Genomic DNA, 15595 nt, shown 5'->3' with positions numbered 1-15595 from the left:
TGTTGTTGAGGGAAGCATTTGGAAACGTGGTAATATTCTTTTGTGGAGGGAAGGAATAAAGGTGAAGTGGGAAATAACAAACCAATTATCTCAAATGGAGGAGGGCTGCTGACCCATAGCAGCTAGACAACATTTCAGTATCAGATTACATTCATAAGATTGAGTTCTCTCTGATTACAAAACACTTAAGTTTCTTACCTCAATGTAAGCCAGAGGAAACTGAAACACAAGGAAAACAATGTTAGTTTACAACAAAAGGCCACAACCCCTTTTGAAAACATGTTCCCAAAGATATTTACATTGCGACTCATAACTATCAAAATTACAGTTATGAAGTAGCGACAAAAATAACAAAAAAATGTGGTTGGGGATCAGCAAATCATGAGGAACTAGATTAAAGGGTATATCAGTATTTGGAAGAATAAGAACCACTGATTTAGAAATTTCATACACACAGCAAATTCAATAGGTTTATTGAATAGGCTGTAGGATAGGAGTTTCAGCCAAAATGTGATGAACTTAATATCCAGTAACAAAGTCAATTCTAAGCCAATTCACCACCATAGAGAACTTTTGAGTGTATTTTCTAAAACTATGTGAGTCATATAAATCATTCAATAGATTGGGACTTACTCTACTCAAAAAGAACTTTGAGGAACATCATCAGTATGATTTCTCTGATGTTCTAGGAGACCTGCCCTGAGCCTTTACAGTATGGAGATTACATATTTTAATGTCCCAATCAGGAAATTTTAGTGTGAAGTGGGGTTACTAATTTTAAATATATCCAACCAAAACGTATATCTTTCAAGAGTTCTGGGAAAGCCATATACAAACACTGCACGCAGGCAGTGCCTTCCATTCCTTGTTTGATGAGCTACAGAGGGATTAGCTTGTGTAGTCAATACTCACCTCCTGAACATAGCTCAACAAACTATATCAGTGCCTAACTCTGCCCAAGAAATATAAAGAAAGGGCTCAGTAGCTGCTCTTGCTTCAAAGGAGGGTTGATGCTGACCAGGGCAAGGGCAGCATTTTCAGAGCTTTTATGAGTGAAGTATTTCTGATCAACTCAATGAAGTGTACACAGGAAAGACAGACAGCGACAGAGTCATTTAAGGTTCTGTGGTAACCAGGCTGTCTCAAGAGGCAAGCTTATTTTAGACAAGCACAAACTTAAAGGAGACAGAGTCACTTTTAGCAGTGGACAACAAATCAAGCAATGGCAGTTGTAAGGGAATTGTAGTGATAGTGAACTCATTTCTGAAAGTATAGGAAAAGAAGTCATGACAAGGGATCATGGAAATGTGGTACAGAGGTTCAAAATGGAATTTTATCTGGCTATAAAATCTAAAGTCACAAAACTTGCAGGGTAACAAGTTACACAGGTAAGGCAGGCTCAGAAAGATGACTGCTGTGTGCCCTTTCTCAAATGTGGCTCCAAACTTCAAACATTTAGAGTTATGCATTTAATCTGAAGTACCTGTGGGAGCATGGAAAGTACAAGAGGGCCCTGGGTGGGATATTTCTCAAGTAAGAGAAATGGCATTACATAGGTGACATGAAAGGACAGTGTATTGCGGGGTGTGGGGCAGATATTTGAACCTGGAATGGATGTGTGGGGTCAAAGAGGATAGGGAGAGGGTAAAAGAGAGGAGGAGGAGAGATGTGAGAAAAGGGTGGGTAGGGTAAGAGGGGAGGGTGGGGGAAGTGAGATGGGAGGGTGTGTGTGGTGAGAGGGGAGGGTGGGAGAGGTGAGAGGGTTAACCAAACCTAAGGATCTATTAAGAACTCATATGGAACTTACTGATTTATACATGAATTAAGAAACAAAAGTTAAAAGGAGAGTTAGAAGGAAGATTCACTGCATGTCTAGATAATACTGTTCCTGAAGGTCAAAGGTCATTAAACAGAGGTCTCAGTACTAGGCATGAGATACTTCCTTCCTGAGTTGTTTGTCTGGGAGGCCTAGAGACTTTCCAAACAATAAAGCATCTTGTCACTCTTCTCGATTGCCTCAATGACTAGGTTGATAATATTCTATTGTGGAAGACACTACACACCTTAGGTTAAGGTTGTAGAGAAATGAAGCTGGTACTGTGGCTTCCTCCCTGCTGCCAAGCCTTCTCAATGCTACAGGGTACTGTACAGATTGCTGCAGAAGAGGAGACATCAATGGTCTCATCCATCTGAGAACCCTGTGAAGTATAGTCCCAACCTGCCAGGTAAGATGTACCCATGCAATAGTGGCACAACTTTTATGGTGGCAACCAACTGATCACTGATTAGGTTTGAATCTTGTTCTGCAAGATGGAATTCATATCAGGTATTGAAAAGAATGTCAACAACCCATGACTGAGGAATTCTTAAGCCCAAGGGGTCAGGGTCTGGGGGATGATACTTTTGTATAGCTAATTTATCATGGTGCCAATTTGTCTTCTTAATAATTTATGCTTATATTCATACACAAATACTACACTCAGATTGAAGGAGAAAAGCATTCAATCTTCAGTGTAGCCTGGCTTCAGGACACTAGGCAGCTTCTATTTTCTCTGTACCTTATTTCCTGACCCTCAGAACTAATTGATATATGGGACACTTTCTGTTTCCTGTTCTCACTCTCATCTTTAAGTACTGTGAAGAAGAAGGAAGGAGAGGAGGAAGAGGAGGAAGGAAGAGAAGAAGAAGGAGGAGTAGAAGAGAAAAAGGGGGAGGAGGGAGAAGGATGAGAAGGATGAGATGAAGAATAGGGGGTTAGGAAGAGGAGGAGGAGGAACAGGAGGAGGGATAGGATAAGGAGGAACAGGAGGAAAGTGCAAACTGCAGTTTGAATTTCATAAAATTAGGATGAACCAAGGGAATAAAAGAGAAGTACTTGTTGACTTAACAGACCTTAAGAACATTACTTGAGCAAGGCATATTGGCATAAGCTTTAATATCAGCAACCTTGGGGGCAGAGGCAGAGGCAGAGGCAGAGGCAGAGGCAGAGGCAGAGGCAGAGGCAGAGGCAGAGGCAGAGGCAGAGGCAGAGGCAGAGGCAGAGGCAGAGGCAGAGGCAGAGGCAGAGGCAGAGGCAGAGGCAGAGGCAGAGGCAGAGGCAGAGGCAGAGGCAGAGGCAGGTGAATATGAATTCTAGGCCAACCAGAATTACATGGTGAAATCATGTCTCAAAAAAAATAAATAAATAAAACAAAACAATACCATTGACACTGCAAAGTAGTCAAATTTGTGAATTAAAAAAAAAAAACTTTTCACAGAAGTTCTGGAGGCTCTGGCCTATATGGCCAAGAAAGAAAACTGAGTTATAAAAACTGAGTCAAGAAGTAAAGCTCATACTATCAGACCGAGGTACTAAAATTTAGACCAGTTTCTGGTATGGTGACAGAGGAACCACAGACAGATAATAAACATGGTGAAATTCTGGCTTCCTCCTCACACTCCTGATCTAAGATAAATACCCAAAGGCCTACCATAGGGCTCTGCCTTCTAATTCTAGGGCACCACTACAGTAGACCAGTATGAGACAAGGACAAGTTTACACTAAAGTTTCTGTCTTTGATCAAACTGATCAACACTAAATTAAAGAAAGAAGACCTCTCAAAGATCCTTAAAAAACCCAGTCTTAGAGAGATACGACTTCCCAAGCCCCTTCTGTAGTCTTCACAGTATTGTGTCTGTGTCTGCTGTGTGTGTGTTTCCTCACCTCTAATAAAGATCTCTCCTCACTGGCTGATTATGCCTGCTGTGCTCAAGACTTTTTCTGCCTTTTAATTCTGCAAGTGGCAGAGAAATTAACAGTAGGAGCAAGACCACTTTATAACCAGCACACAAAACCTGGTGGAATCCAAGTAACCCATTGTTTTTCTTTTTTTTCTTTTTTATGTATTTATTTTTTTATTAGATATTTTCTTTATGTACATTTCAAATGCTATCCCGGAAGTTCCCTATACCCTCCCCCTGCCCTGCTCCCCTACCCACCCACTCTTGCTTCTTGGCCCCTGTACTGGGGCATATAAAGTTTGCAATACAATGGGGCCTCTCTTCCCAGTGATGGACAACTAGGCCATCTTCTGCTCAACCCTATAAGTGAAACAACAATATGAACTAACAAGTAACCCATTTTTACTAGTTAATTCAGCAAGATCAACATGAGAAAAAATAATGGGATACTTAGAAAATATTTAATTGCACTGAAAATGCAGGTTACAAACTATAAACTCTATAAACTTCATTCATTCATGAAAACTATGATTTGGGGAATAAGTTAATTTCAATTAAGAAATCTAGTAGGCCTAAGAAGAACATTGTAAACCATTAGGAAAATATAAAAAGAAATCTAAAATAATGGGTAGAGATATACCCACTAGACAGAAAAGTTTGTTATTAAATGATTCATACACTTTCCAAATCAATATACATGTTATAAATACTTCAATCAAATTTCCAAGGCTGACTGTAGAAGTGCAACCTGATAGTAAAATTTATATAAACCACCCTGGAGCAGTTGATGAAATTCTGAAGAAAAGATTAATTCATGGAAGTGAATTTACCCTGAGTAAAAATGGAAGTGCTGTCCTCTGAGGGGCACTGCCCAGTATCAGTCTGAAACAGATGCAGATACCCACAGCCAACCTTTGGAAGGAGGTCAGGACCACTTATGGAAGAGCTGGGGGAAGGATTAAAGGCCCCAAAGGGGATACAAACCCCACAGAAAAATCAACAGAGACAACTAACTCAAACTCTTGGGAGCTCTCAGAGTCTGAATCACCCAACATAGAACATTCATACGCTGGAATGAGCCACTCCCGGCCCCCAGTATGTAGCAGACAAGCAGGTCAGTCATCATGGCTACCTTGTCTGGTCTCAGTGGGAGAGGGTGAGCCTAATCTGGCAGAGACTTGATGCACCATGATGGGGGGATACTCAGGGGAAGTCCCATCCTCTCAGAGGAGCAGGGGAGAGGAGATTGGAGGGGAAGTGAGGGAATATGTTAGGGAGGGACTGTAAGGAGAACAGTATTTGGGATGTAAATTAACTAATTAATTAAAAATGAAGAGTTGTAACTATTATGAAACTGGGAGGTTAACAAAGGAAGGGAGACACCATTGGCAATGTGCTGGCTGCCAGTGTGTAAGGACTTGGGTTTCATCCTAGAATCCACATAAAAAGCAGGTACAAGTATTCCTTGTAATCCTAGCTGAAGAAGCAAGCAGAACAGACAGTTATTCAGGGGTCACTGGCCAGGCAGCCTAACCTAACCTGATCATCAAGTCCCAGGCAAGTCAGAGAGGGTGACTCAGAATCCAAGTTGTATGGCACCCTAAAACTGAAAACTGAGATTGTCAGAATGTCTCCTGGCACATCTGTGTGTGTGCTCCCCCACACACACACACACAAATGAACAGATACTACATAGCCACACAAAGTACTAGGAAGCAAGTCAACAACTTTGGTGATTTGAATAGGAATGGCTTCCAAAGACTCATGTGTTTAAATGAGTGGCCCATAGGGAGTGGCACTATTAGGGGATGTGGGCTTGATAGAGTACGTGTGGTCTTCTTGGTGGAAATGTGTCACTGAATGGGTGGGCTTTGAGGTCTCAAATACTCAAGCTATGCATGGTGTGAAACAGTCTCTTGCTGTCTGCAGATTAGGATGTAGAAATCTCAGCTCGTCTATTACCTGCTTCATGACATGATGATAGTGGACTAAACCTCTGAAACTGAGACAGTCCCAATGAAACGTTTTGTTTTGTTTTGTTTTTTTTGGTGTGTGTGTGTGTGTGTGTGTGTGTGTGTGTGTGCATTTCTTTTTTTCTTTTTTTTATGACTTGCTGTAGTCATTATGTTTCAGCATAGCAATAAACCCCTAACCTACACTGTCAATTTTGCCATATCATAAGCCTACAGAGATGGATAAAGGGATTGAGGGATTGTCCTGTACAATCCTATACATATGCATGTAATGAAGGGTGGAACTAGAAACAATTATCCTAAGTGAGGCAATCCAGACCCAGAAAGACAAACATGATATGCCACATTTATAAGCAGACACTAGCTGTAAAATAACAGATAATCATACTTCAATCCACAGACATAGACAGGCTAAGTAACAAAGAGGGCTCTAGGGATGCATGGATCTCCCTGGGAAGAGAAAACAGAATAGATTTTGCAGGTGTACTGGGGGAGGGATGAGATGGAAACAGGAGGGATCAGATCAGGAAGGGAGGGAGGGAAGGAGGGAGAGTGTATGGCGTGAGATGACTAGAAAAGGAGACAAGTAGGGGGTGATGTGGAAACTCCTGTTATCTATGAGGATGATCTTTGTGAGGACTCCTAGTAATGGAGGATATGGAACCATCCTCTATAACCAAACAGCACTCCCAGTGGTGGGATTGGAACACCAACCCATCCACAAAAACTTTTACCCACACCTTTCCTACCAGCAAGATGTATGGAGGCAATGGTGACTCAGAGCTTGTGGGAATGGCCAACCAATGACTGGTCTAACTTGAAGCCAAGCCATGAGAGGGAGCCTATGCCTCCATACTGCCTGGATGGCCAGGAACAAGAAGCTAGATGGCTCAGAGACCTACTGTAGAACCAAACATGACTAACTGAGGGGAATAAGGTCAATGAAGTGATTCCTAATGATATCTTGCTATACTCATAAGATCAGTGCTCATCCCAGTCTTCATCAGTGAGGCTTTCTCCAACAGCTTATGGGAGCAGATGTAGAAACCCACAACCAAACAATAGGCAGAGCTTGGGAAACCTCAAAGAAGAGTGGGAGCAAGGGTTGTAGGATTCACCGAGGTCAAGGACATCAGGAGAATGTAGCCCACAGAATCAATAAAGCATGACCCATAGGAGTTCTCAGAGACTAAAGAGACAATCACAGAGCCTGCTGGGGCTGTGCTCGGTCCTCTGCATGCATGCTGTGCTTGTTTAGCTCAGGGTGTGTGTAGGAGTCCTACCAGTAGAAGCAGGTATGTCTTTGACTATTTTACCTGCTCTTGGAACCCTTTTCCCTCTTACTGGGTTGTCTTGCCCAGTCTTTATATGAGGGTTTGTGGCTCGTCTTACTGAATCTTGTGTCATGTTCAGTTGATATCACTGGGAGTGCTACTCTTTTCTGAAGGGAAGTGGATCTGGAGGAAAGGGAAAGTTGTTGGAGACTGGAAGGAACAGGGGGGCAGGGAGGCTATGTTCAGGTTTTTTAGTATGAGAGAAGAATATGTCATAGAAGAAAAGGTAAATACATACTTGATAAAATTATGCAACAGATTATTGGGATAAACAAAATTTATGGATTCCCCAAAACGTGGTGTCCATTGTAATTTGTTATTTGTAAAGAACAAATTAAGTAAAAGTGTATTGATATTTTGTTTAATATATAAATATTTCTTTCAGAATTTTGTACAGTATTTTCTGATGACATTCACCCCTTCCAGATCTATCTCCTTTTCCTACACACCTGACTTAGTGTTCTCTTTTTCCATCCATTAATTCCAATTTGTGCTGTGTACCTATATATTCTTGGATATGTGGAATTCTACATGAGTATGGTAGGCGTAAAAGGGTCTATACTCTTAAAGAAAACTGACTTTCTCCCAGTAGTTGTCATAACAATAGATCCTCAGATAGGGGCGGCACTTCGTGTCCATCTCACCTCTTCATGCCAGGGTGGTATTATTGTTATTATTATTATTATTATTATTATTATTATTATTATTATTACATGTGCTTGTGCTTGTGCATGGTAACACAACTGTAAGTTCATACGTGCAGCTGCCATGCTGTGTTTAAAGGATTGTTCCTTTGAATTTATTCTGCCTCTGACAGTATTCACCTCTGGCTCTTACAGTTTTTCCTTCCTCTATGACACAATAATCTCAATGCCTTTGGAAGTGAGGATGTGATTCAGATATTCAATTTAAGATTTCATATTCTATAATCAAGCCAGTACAAATGAGAACCAGCATCCCTACTGGCTAGCTCGTATACAACTGTAAGGTGTTATCCATAATATCAAAGGGGGGAGATGGTGATAAATCTCACCCAGCTGTGAAGCCAATAAACTTTGAGAACCACTGGGCAGGTAAGACATGCCCACTGGTGCAATAGTAGCACAAATGTCAAGGAAGTAACCAACCACTTCTGACTGGCCTTAAGTCCCTCTGTATAAGATGAAATCCACACACTTGGAATCACTGTAAAGCCAAGAACCTCAGGTTTCATGCATCATAGGTCCCAAGAGAGAACCCACTATTAATATGCTGCTAAAGGACACAGTTTTAAGCCAACTGTTGTTGGTGATTTATCTTGAGAGAGAGAGACAGAGAGAGAGAGAGAGAGAGAGAGAGAGAGAGAGAGAGATTAAAGCACACCTCATCCCTCATCAGAGAAGCTTCTTTTCATAGTAGAAGGAACTTAACACAGGTCCCCACAACTTGCCTAAGTACAGAGAACAAGAGACTGAAATGCAATGATATTCTTTTTTTTTTTTTAGTTTCTTTTATATATATATATTTTTATTAGGTATTTTCCTCATTTACATTTCCAATGCTATCCCAAAAGTCCCCCATACCCTCCCCCCCACACTCCCCTACCCACCCACTCCCACTTTTTGGCCCTGGCGTTCCCCTGTAGAGAAAGTACCCAAGGAGCTAAAGGGATCTGCAACCCTATAGGTGGAACAACAATATGAACTAACCAGTACCCCGGAGCTCTTGACTCTAGCTGCATATGTATCAAAAGATGGCCTAGTTGGCCATCACTGGAAAGAGGCCCATTGGACTTGCAATGATATTCTTAAAAGAGTCTATTTAGGGAAGAACCCAAGTTTTAAATACAAAGTTATAAAAATAATAGAGACTGAGTGAGAAATACCCCTGTTACACTAGAAATAGATTTTGTTTTGATACAGGGTTTCTCTGTATAGCCCTGGCTGTCCTGGAACTCATTTTGTAGACCAGGCTGGCCTCGAACTCAGAAATCCGCCTGCCTCTGCCTCCCGAGTGCTGGGATTAAAGGTGTGCACCACTAGAAATGGATTTCTTGATGATGGCACAAAGTAGCAGAATGTGCAAAAGAAATGACTGAAAAACATAACCAATCTAAAAGGTTCTATCCAGTACTAGTCTCCACAAAGTATAAAGAAAATTCAGAGATACTTAACTAATGGGCTACAAAATAAGGACACTCACATATAAGGAAGCCATAGGATGGCCAATGGTAACTGAGTGAGGGGTATAAATTAGCAAAAGAGTAGAAGAGAAAACAACTCATGCCTCAGAAGGGACTAGAAATTAGAATATCACAAGAAGTTTTTGTCTTGAAGAACCCACCAATACCCAAAGGTGAAAGACTCACCAACTCATTCAGGGGGCGTAGATTTTTATCCATAGAGACAACTCGAAATTTGACTGGAAAAAGAGAGAGAGATAATTTACTCCAAAGTCCCAGGCCTTCTTGCCATGTTCAGGATGGTATCTTAATTCCTTTGCCCACTGTGGAGCTTCATACCTGACTGTCCTGGCTTGTACACAGGCTTGTCTGTCTGGACAAAGACAACACTTTCTTTGTTCCTCACAAGCACTGCTTCCTTTTTGCTGAAATTGTGTGTTGGCCCTTTGATGTCCACGTAGAGAAACTGCTCCTCATCAGAAGAGGAGAATCTAGGGATCTGAGAACAACAGGAACAAGAGACTATTCACCATTTGACTCTCAGCACTTCTTAGATCACCTCTCTCCTTCCACCTCATTAGTCTTTCCTTTCACCTCACAGGAAAGAGATGGAGGGTCCATCAGTTTCTCTTTAAGGATTACATGGAGGAAAAAACAGTGTCGGGGAAAAAAGAATGAAAAGAAAACACAACATTTTGTGTAAGTCAATGTGAATTTATGTGGGCAAAAAAACCACAGTGATTTTTATGCAGTAAATAGAATCTTGATTGAAAATTAACTCTAAGAAATGAAAGAAAATTAACTCTAACTCTGAACCTGAGGTATAGAGAAAAACAATATATTACTGAGTGTACGAATTATGTCTTGAGGATAGGTCCCAAAGAAGAAAACCAGCACTTATTCAGGATATCAGGACTATGCATACAAGATGTCCTAATTAGCTGGAGTGCTGTTTGAAAGTTTATTAACTCACTAGCAGGAAGTACTATGAATTGGCAAACACTTCCTCTGGGCCATAGGATTTTTTCTCTTCTTTTCTTTTTTCTTTTCTTTTCTTTTCTTTTTTTTTTTTTTTTTTTTTTTTTTTGAGGCAATTCAATGGAAAAACAGTGAATACAGAAGTATGGTCTCTTCTCACTTTGGGGTGGGATGATCTATACTATTTGTTTATTGGGTAAATGTTCTAGATTTTTATTGTTTTGAGTTCACTGATATGCTTCTAGATTAACTTTTTTTAGAAATATATGGATACTTTATATACAAATTCACACACATGTTCATAAATATATAAAACAATTCAGGACAGGAATCTAGTACTTACAATGAAGGAAACACATTGGAACAAGTCCTTGTCAACTACAAGTTCATTGAACAGGTTTCTCCTTCCCCATTGAGATACCAAAGAAGCTGTGATGGTCACTGTCTCATTCAGATGGTATAGATGGAGGCAGATTTTCTCAGGGGTCTCAGTGTAGAGCTGAGAAGGAACCAGCACCATATACTTCCTGGAAAGGAAGGAGATCCAGCCAGCCGATTACAGAGCTCATTGTCTATAACTGGAGTTTCACCACAGTAACCATTACCATTCATATTTCGACAGCCTGATATGCCAGGTTGACAGTGTGGCAGATGTCACAGCTTGCCACACAGCAGAGTGACAAGACAGTTATCAGCTCATCAATCATCACTTTCAGCAGTGATACCTGCTGCTGCACGTTCAAATGTCATGTACTCCCTTCACTAAAGTGCCAGAGTTCAAGTTCTAGAAAGTTTTTATTTTTTTAATGAAAATATGAGAGGAAAAATTATTCTTTTCATAAAAATTTGTCATGAGTGTTTTATTAGCATTTTAAATTCCTTTTAAAATTTATTTATTTATTTTATGTATATGAGGACACTATAGCTGTCTTCAGACACTCCAGAAGAGGGCATCAGATCCCATTACAGATGGTTTTGAGCCACCATATGGTTGCTGGGAATTGAATTCAGGACCTCTGAAAGAGTACTCCATGCTCTTAACCACTGAGCCGTCTCTCCAGCAACCATTTTTAATTCTTAAAAAAAATAACTCAATACCCTGTTTTTATTTTTTGGTACTCTTCAACCTAAGATTTATAATGTGACTGTGAAATTCAAACTTGCATAATTCATCTATGTTATACTAGGGTAAATGTCAAAGGCTATCTGTAGGAATCATTCTCTTTTTGTTCCTAGGATTAGAGATTTTTGTCTCCAAAATCTAGCCTGCCACTGCTATATCACAGTATACAAAAATATCAATAGCTTACATTTTATTTTTAGCACCTTAAACATATATTTTAATCACAGATACAAAAAAAGTTACTCAACAATATAATCCTAATTATACGGTTATTTTGGACATCAAATAAGTTCTCCTGGTAGTTTAATTTAAGGTCTCTGATATTAACAAATGTATTGTTTTAGGACACAAACATGCACAGGGTTCTAATGTGCCTGAAATCTTATCTGTTTCAAGGTAACACCATAGGCTACACATTTCCAACCAAGAATGTCAACAATCTAAATGCTTACTTTTCAAAGTGATTACATAGTTTCAACACCAGAGAATGTCTCTGACCATTGGGATTTGAGATACTACTGGTTCAGTAATAAGGAGAATAAAATACTACTGATGATTCTAAATCACACCAAGCCTCAGTTTAGTAATGCTGGTTGCTTTAGAGTTGAAAAATGATTACCCAGAAAAATGTAATACGAAAGTTGAAGCACATATATACAATTATTTCCTAGTTATAAAGCAAAAAGAATTTAGGGAGGGTTTCAGGGGAAGGGACTGTAAAAGGAAATGGATTGTTTTTGATTGGAGGAGAGAATATATGAAGAAGGCTTTAGAGGTACTCACGAGTATCCATTGAGTGAAGAAGCAGAAGTCAGGAAGGCAAGAAGAACTGAAAAAAGGCACAGCTGAGCCCATCTGCTCTTCCCCATGGTGTAGTAAGAAAGGACAGGAGGACAGAGCTTATGGTGTCTCCTCCTTAACACTGTTTTCAGAGTCCTCTACAGCCAGTTTATTTATGAGTCCTCTCTGAAAACAAAACGCATTGTCCAAGGTGTTTCAATAGCAAAATAGGATATTTGTTCTCTGTTAATGTCACTGTGTTCAGTGGTGGCCTGAACACAAGTCAAATAAATTACAACAGTCTCAGGAAAGGTGCCAGCGGAGCTGTGAATGGCCTTGGTAAAGGCCACAGAATTTGCTTCATCTGAACTAGAGCAGACTTTCTCAGTCTTAACGACCAATAAATCTTTGCAGTAGGTGGCTATGCTCTGACCATGTGACATTTGCCACTTAACTGCTTTTACTCAATTAGAATCTAGTAACACTCTCTGGGAATGTGACATCTCCGTTTCTCTCCTTCCTCATTTGAGTGTCACCAGAGGAGTCCAGGTTGGAGATTTTAAGTTCTGTCTCTGTTCATTCAAGTATCTGCTTTTATGGGTCTTGTGTATAAAAAGGGAACTGTGGATACTGGGTAAGCAAAAAAACCTCACATATTACAAGTCACTTTGCCTAATTCTTTGTTATAACAACAGTTTACAAGTCTCATCTAGAAGCATGCTTCTCTATCTCTACAGTTTACTAGGAGGCCAAGTATAACTGTGCCAATAAAACTGATTGCTGCAAATGTCGAGGGATCTGTATTTGGGATGCAGCTTGTATCCTCTGGAAGGATATTAATGTCTGAGTTGGGAACCACATTAAAATTTCTAGTCTAGATCATAGGGCTTTTTTATTTTGCAAAGATCCAGTGATATTGGTTAGAGAGGGAGGCATAGCATAAACTGAATCAATTATAATGTAGAGGCATTGAGTAAAGAGAAAGGACATGCTAGCAGGGGTGTGATGTAAGCATGGAAGAGGTGAAAAAGAAAGAAAACATATGCCTGGCATGGTGGTGCACCCCTTTCATCCCAAAACTCAGGAGGCAGAGGCAGGCATATCTCTGTGAGTTCGAGAACAGCCTGGTCTACAAAGCCAGTCCAGGACAGCCAGACCTTGCACAGATTAAAACTCTGCTTTGGGAAAAAAGGAGCACAAAATTTACATATTTCATTGATGAACTTCTGAACCCCAATTAAGTAATAGGAAACTGCTAGATTTAAGCTTGCTGGTTAACTCGAGTTCAATTTTAGGTAGGTTCTCTAAGATGGAGCCTGAACCCAAGATGGAGTTGATCTGGTCTTTGACACTGAGCATGAGAGTCAGGGAAACCCAGGTGTAGGAGAAACAGCACATTCATTAAGATTTATCGTACATTTTAGTGCTTCAAGTCATGCTTGAGGATCCTAATACTTACAAGAAACAAAAACAGTGGGAAAAAAATACACAAAGGAGTTTTGTATTTTAACTTAGCTTTAAAAGTTGTACCTTTAATATCAATAATGGTTATTCTGGCTGAATTGGATGCAGGGATGAACATGTCCAGAGCCAAGCAATGGCCTCATAACATAGGAGACTTTGTTCCTAGGAAGTTGAAGGGAAGTAGCCTGGATAAATGGATGACATTCATAGTTCCTCTTATGACCTCATCTATCAGGGAGTAATTTTTCTCATATTCCATAAATTAGGTAACTTTTGTCTTGAGGAAGGATGGGCAGATATATGACAGTTTTTCTGCTTACATGCTATGCAGAAGAAATAACCTTGTCCCACATACTACTCATTGTGACAGAAATTTGATACCTATAGTCATCCTGAGTTCATCATCTCTTCCACTTCCATGTTCTAAGTTCTTGTGAGCCTGGCTCTGAAAAACTTCCATTGCTTGCTTAGCAGGCCTTCTCAAGTCAAGTTGCTCATTGACAGAACACTCCCTACACCATGGTGCACTGAATTGGGCCATAACTTCATGTTCACACTGACATACTTTGGGAGAGTTAGGGACTGAAAGGCATTGACACTGAAAGTCGCACCTCTTTGAGCCAGTTGCCAAAGAGCTATGGCATGGGATGTTTGACTGAAAGCTACCATTGTCAGACTTTATCACATATGGCAGACCACTGAGTTTGTGCATTCTATCTCTCAGCGATGATTGTGAGGTGTGCTTGGTATTTGTCTTTTATTTTTTCTGAGACATAGTTAGACTCATGGTTTAATCCTCCTTTGAGCCTGTGAGGTGGATATGAATTAACCATCCTGGGTGTGGGGAGCCAACCATAGGTTCCCTACTGGAGCAGATACACAAAAATCTCTTCTTAGAGGAAGTACCTGGAGCACAAGAATCTCTTTTCATACCTTCTTAAGACAGTGTGGGTTCCTCAAACTGGGGGGTTGGGATCCCCTTGGGGGCTCAGTGAGCCTTTCACAGGTGTCACTTAAGTACGTTGGAAAATACATTATGATTTATAACAATAACATTAGAGTTATGAAGTAGAAGCAAAAATAATTTTACGGTTGGGGGTCACCACAACATGTGGAACTGTACTAAAAGGCCAGAGCATTGGGAAGACTGAGAACTCAGTCCTTAGATGCTCATAGAGGGACAAATCTGCAATTCCTCGGGAGGTTTTGTGAAGTGTCTACATGAGAAGAGAGACATGGGAGTTAGTCCTGCTTTCTGAAATGCAAGCAGATCATAAAAGTGTAAGAATTCAACATCAGAAGCTAGTAGGATGCTTCCCTAAGGGGGTCCTCTTCCAAGTCTCCAGACAACATGGGGGAGCTGGATGGAAATGACCCCCTGGACACATAAGATTTTAATACTTTAATCCCCAGTTGGTAAAGCTCTGTGGGAATGATTAGGAGGTATTGCTTGATTGGAGGAGATTTGTTAGTGAGGGATGGGCCAATTAGAGAAAAAGCTATTTCCAATGAAATCTATCTATCTATCTATCTATCTATCTATCTATCTATCTATCTATCTATCTATCTATCTACTATCTCATACTTCAGGATCAGAGGTGAGTTCTCAGCACCTCTTTAGAATCAGACCTCTCTGCTTGTTGGCATGTTCTCCTCAATGATGGTATCAGACTAATTTTCTTGACCGGGAGCCTCAAAATTTGATGTTTTACCTTATAAATTACAATGATGATAGTACTTTTGACCTGGCCATAGATTATAAATTACAACAGAAGGAATGGGCCTCACCAGTAAGTGTATAGTGGAAGGGAAATGATCCAGGGCATCACAGACCAAAGATTCAAGTCCTTATTATAATTACCTGCTGTAATATGACTGTCTTGACAGCTGGGTGGACCAGACTATTTTATAAACTTGGTCATGACTATAGGTGTAAGATGTGGCTAAGGATGTGAATTCCATAAAAACTGACAAGCTATTACAAATGACCATGTTCCCATTGACCACAGCCAGCTGTGTGCAGAGAGAACTCAAATATGTCAGGGTTACATTAAGTCCAGGC

At 40.3% G+C, this 15595-nt stretch overlaps 1 pseudogene; it reads right to left on the bottom strand.

Moving 5' to 3' along the window:
* The window catches only part of Gm7298 (predicted gene 7298), a 50145-nt pseudogene extending 39452 nt beyond the window's left edge, over positions 1–10693 (bottom strand).

Source organism: Mus musculus, chromosome 6 (assembly GCF_000001635.26).
Source record: "Mus musculus strain C57BL/6J chromosome 6, GRCm38.p6 C57BL/6J".
In the NCBI taxonomy this organism is placed as follows: Eukaryota; Metazoa; Chordata; class Mammalia; order Rodentia; family Muridae; genus Mus; species Mus musculus.
This window is presented reverse-complemented; position numbering and strand designations above follow the sequence as displayed.